The 5,000-nt window shown below is 55.1% G+C and overlaps 1 protein-coding gene across 1 annotated transcript in view; it reads left to right on the top strand.

Annotated features, from left to right (window-relative positions):
• The window catches only part of LOC115115346 (cGMP-dependent 3',5'-cyclic phosphodiesterase-like), an 88,594-nt gene that overhangs the window by 53,789 nt on the left and 29,805 nt on the right, over positions 1-5,000 (top strand). The gene's annotated exons all lie outside the window — the stretch shown is intronic.

Here is a 5,000-nt window from a genome sequence, read left to right as displayed (position 1 = left end):
CTGAAATACTGATGCTTTCCTTGTCTCCCTGCTATAGTTTATTGATTTGTTCATGTCACTGATTGGCTGGAGGGTTCATTCACCTGGTGTCCCAGGTCTGAATCAGTCCCTTGTTAGTAAGAGAGAATTGAGAGAATTGAGAGAAATCCCTCATCCCCCTCCATCCTTCATTCCCTCCATCCCTCATCTACCTCCATCCCTCATCCCCCTCCATCCTTCATTCCCTCCATCCCTCATCTACCTCCATCCCTCATCTACCTCCATCCCTCCATCCCTCATCTACCTCCATCCCTCATCCCCCTCCATCCCTCCATTCCACATCCCCCTCCATCCCTCATCCATCCCTCATCTACCTCCATCCCTCATCTACCTCCATCCCTCCATCCCTCATCTACCTCCATCCCTCATCTACCTCCATCCCTCATCTACCTCCATCCCTCATCCCCTCCATCCCTCCATTCCACATCCCCCTCCATCCCTCATATCCCTCATCTACCTCCATCCCTCATCTACCTCCATCCCTCATCTACCTCCATCCCTCATCTACCTCCATCCCTCATCTACCTCCATCCCTCCATCCCTCATCTACCTCCATCCCTCCATCCCTCATCTACCTCCATCCCTCCATCCCTCCATCCCTCATCTACCTCCATCCCTCCATCCCTCATCTACCTCCATCCCTCATCTACCTCCATCCCTCATCTACCTCCATCCCTCCATCCCTCATCTACCTCCATCCCTCATCTATCCCCTCCCTCCATCCCTCATTTACCTCCATCCCTCCATCCCTCATCTACCTCCATCCCTCATCTACCTCCATCCCTCCATCCCTCCATCCCTCATCTACCTCCATCCCTCATCCCCCTCCATCCCTCATCTACCTCCATCCCTCATCCCCCTCCATCCCTCCATCCCTCATCTACATCCATCCCTCCATCCCTCTGAAATACTGATGCTTTCCTTGTCTCCCTGCTATAGTTTATTGATTTGTTCATGTCACTGATTGGCTGGAGGGTTCATTCACCTGGTGTCCCAGGTCTGAATCAGTCCCTTGTTAGTAAGAGAGAATTGAGAGAATTGAGAGAAATCCCTCATCCCCCTCCATCCTTCATTCCCTCCATCCCTCATCTACCTCCATCCCTCATCCCCCTCCATCCTTCATTCCCTCCATCCCTCATCTACCTCCATCCCTCATCTACCTCCATCCCTCCATCCCTCATCTACCTCCATCCCTCATCCCCCTCCATCCCTCCATTCCACATCCCCCTCCATCCCTCATATCCCTCATCTACCTCCATCCCTCATCTACCTCCATCCCTCCATCCCTCATCTACCTCCATCCCTCATCTACCTCCATCCCTCATCTACCTCCATCCCTCATCCCCCTCCATCCCTCCATTCCACATCCCCTCCATCCCTCATATCCCTCATCTACCTCCATCCCTCATCTACCTCCATCCCTCATCTACCTCCATCCCTCATCTACCTCCATCCCTCCATCCCTCATCTACCTCCATCCCTCCATCCCTCATCTACCTCCATCCCTCCATCCCTCCATCCCTCATCTACCTCCATCCCTCCATCCCTCATCTACCTCCATCCCTCATCTACCTCCATCCCTCATCTACCTCCATCCCTCCATCCCTCATCTACCTCCATCCCTCATCTACCTCCATCCCTCATTTACCTCCATCCCTCCATCCCTCATCTACCTCCATCCCTCATCTACCTCCATCCCTCATCTACCTCCATCCTTCATTCCCTCCATCCCTCATCCCCCTCCATCCTTCATTCCCTCCATCCCTCATCTACCTCCATCCCTCATCCCCCTCCATCCTTCATTCCCTCCATCCCTCATCTACCTCCATCCCTCATCTACCTCCATCCCTCCATCCCTCATCCCCCTCCATCCCTCATCTACCTCCATCCCTCATCTACCTCCATCCCTCCATCCCTCATCTACCTCCATCCCTCATCTACCTCCATCCCTCATCTACCTCCATCCCTCATCCCCCTCCATCCCTCCATCCCTCATCTACATCCATCCCTCCATCCCTCATCTACCTCCATCCCTCCATCCCTCATCTACCTCCATCCCTCATCTACCTCCATCCCTCATCTACCTCCATCCCTCATCCCCCTCCATCCCTCCATCCCTCATCTACATCCATCCCTCATCCCCCTCCATCCCTCCATCCCTCATCTACCTCCATCCCTCATCCCCCTCCATCCCTCCATCCCTCATCTACCTCCATCCCTCATCCCCTCCATCCCTCCATCCCTCATCTACCTCCATCCCTCCATCCCTCATCTACCTCCATCCCTCATCTACCTCCATCCCTCCATCCCTCATCTACCTCCATCCCTCATCTACCTCCATCCCTCATCCCCCTCCATCCCTCCATTCCCATCCCCCTCCATCCCTCATATCCCTCATCTACCTCCATCCCTCATCTACCTATCCCTCCATCCTCCATCCCTCATCTACCTCCATCCCTCCATCCCTCATCTACCTCCATCTACCTCCATCCCTCCATCCCTCCATCCCTCATCTACCTCCATCCCTCCATCCCTCATCTACCTCCATCCCTCATCTACCTCCATCCCTCATCTACCTCCATCCCTCCATCCCTCATCTACCTCCATCCCTCATCTACCTCCATCCCTCATTTACCTCCATCCCTCCATCCCTCATCTACCTCCATCCCTCATCTACCTCCATCCCTCATCTACCTCCATCCTTCATTCCCTCCATCCCTCATCCCCCTCCATCCTTCATTCCCTCCATCCCTCATCTCCATCCTCCATCCCTCATCCCCCTCCATCCTTCATTCCCTCCATCCCTCATCTACCTCCATCCCTCATCTACCTCCATCCCTCCATCCCTCATCCCCCCCTCCATCCCTCATCTACCTCCATCCCTCATCTACCTCCATCCCTCCATCCCTCATCTACCTCCATCCCTCATCTACCTCATCCATCCCTCATCTACCTCCATCCCTCATCCCCCTCCATCCCTCCATCCTCATCTACATCCATCCCTCCATCCCTCATCTACATCCATCCCTCCATCCCTCATCTACCTCCATCCCTCCATCCCTCATCTACCTCCATCCCTCATCTACCTCCATCCCTCATCTACCTCCATCCCTCATCCCCCTCCATCCCTCCATCCCTCATCTACATCCATCCCTCACCTCCCCCCATCCATCCCTCCATCCCTCATCTACCTCCATCCCTCATCCCCTCCATCCCTCCATCCCTCATCTACCTCCATCCCTCATCCCCCTCCATCCCTCCATCCCTCATCTACCTCCACCCCTCCATCCCTCATCTACCTCCATCCCTCATCTACCTCCATCCCTCCATCCCTCATCTACCTCCATCCCTCATCTACCTCCATCCCTCCATCCCTCATCTACCTCCATCCCTCATCTACCTCCATCCTCATCCCCTCCATCCCTCCATCCCTCATCTACCACCCCTCACCCCTCCATCCCTCATCTACCTCCATCCCTCCATCCCTCATCTACCTCCATCCCTCATCCCCTCCATCCCTCCATCCCTCATCTACCTCCACCCCCTCCATCCCTCATCTACCTCCATCCCTCATCTACCTCCATCCCTCATCTACCTCCATCCCTCATCCCCCTCCATCGCTCATCTACCTCCATCCCTCCATCCCTCATCTACATCCATCCCTCCATCCCTCATCTACCTCCATCCCTCATCTACCTCCATCCCTCATCCCCCTCCATCCCTCCATCCCTCATCTACATCCATCCCTCCATCCCTCATCTACCTCCATCCCTCCATCCATCCCTCCATCCCTCATCTACCTCCATCCCTCATCTACATCCATCCCTCCATCCCTCATCTACATCCATCCCTCATCTACCTCCATCCCTCATCCCCCTCCATCCCTCCATCCCTCATCTACATCCATCCCTCCATCCCTCATCTACATCCATCCCTCCATCCCTCATCTACCTCCATCCCTCATCTACCTCCATCCCTCCATCCCTCATCTACCTCCATCCCTCATCTACCTCCATCCCTCATCTACCTCCATCCCTCATCCCCCTCCATCCCTCCATCCCTCATCTACCTCCATCCCTCCATCCCTCATCTACCTCCATCCCTCATCCCCCTCCATCCCTCATCTACCTCCATCCCTCATCTACCTCCATCCCTCCATCCCTCATCTACCTCCATCCCTCCATCCCTCATCTACCTCCATACCTCCATCCCTCATCTACCTCCATCCCTCATCTACCTCCATCCCTCATCCCCCTCCATCCCTCCATCCCTCATCTACCTCCATCCCTCATCTACCTCCATCCCTCATCCCCCTCCATCCCTCCATCCCTCATCTACCTCCATCCCTCATCTACCTCCATCCTTCATTCCCTCCATCCTCATCATCCCCTCCATCCTTCATTCCCTCCATCCCTCATCTACCTCCATCCCTCCATCCCTCATCTATCTCCATCCCTCATCCCCCTCCATCCCTCCATCCCTCATCCCCCTCCATCCCTCCATCCCTCATCTACCTCCATCCCTCCATCCCTCATCTACCTCCATCCCTCATCTACCTCCATCCCTCCATCCCTCATCTACCTCCATCCCTCATCTACCTCCATCCCTCATCTACCTCCATCCCTCATCCCCTCCATCCCTCATCCCCCTCCATCCTTCATTCCCTCCATCCCTCATCTACCTCCATCCCTCCATCCCTCATCTACCTCCATCCATCATCTACCTCCATCCCTCCATCCCTCCATCCCTCATCCACCTCCATCCCTCCATCCCTCATCTACCTCCATCCCTCATTCCCTCCATCCCTCCATCCCTCCATCCCTCATCCCCCTCCATCCCTCATATCCCTCCATCCCTCATCTACCTCCATCCCTCATCCCCCTCCATCCCTCATATCCCTCCATCCCTCATCTACCTCCATCCCTCATTCCCTCCATCCCTCATCCCCCTCCATCCCTCCA

This window comes from Oncorhynchus nerka, linkage group LG11 (assembly GCF_034236695.1).
Source record: "Oncorhynchus nerka isolate Pitt River linkage group LG11, Oner_Uvic_2.0, whole genome shotgun sequence".
Taxonomy (NCBI): Eukaryota; Metazoa; Chordata; class Actinopteri; order Salmoniformes; family Salmonidae; genus Oncorhynchus; species Oncorhynchus nerka.
The sequence above is the reverse complement of the archived record's forward strand: the minus strand, read 5'-3'. Positions and strand labels throughout refer to the sequence as shown.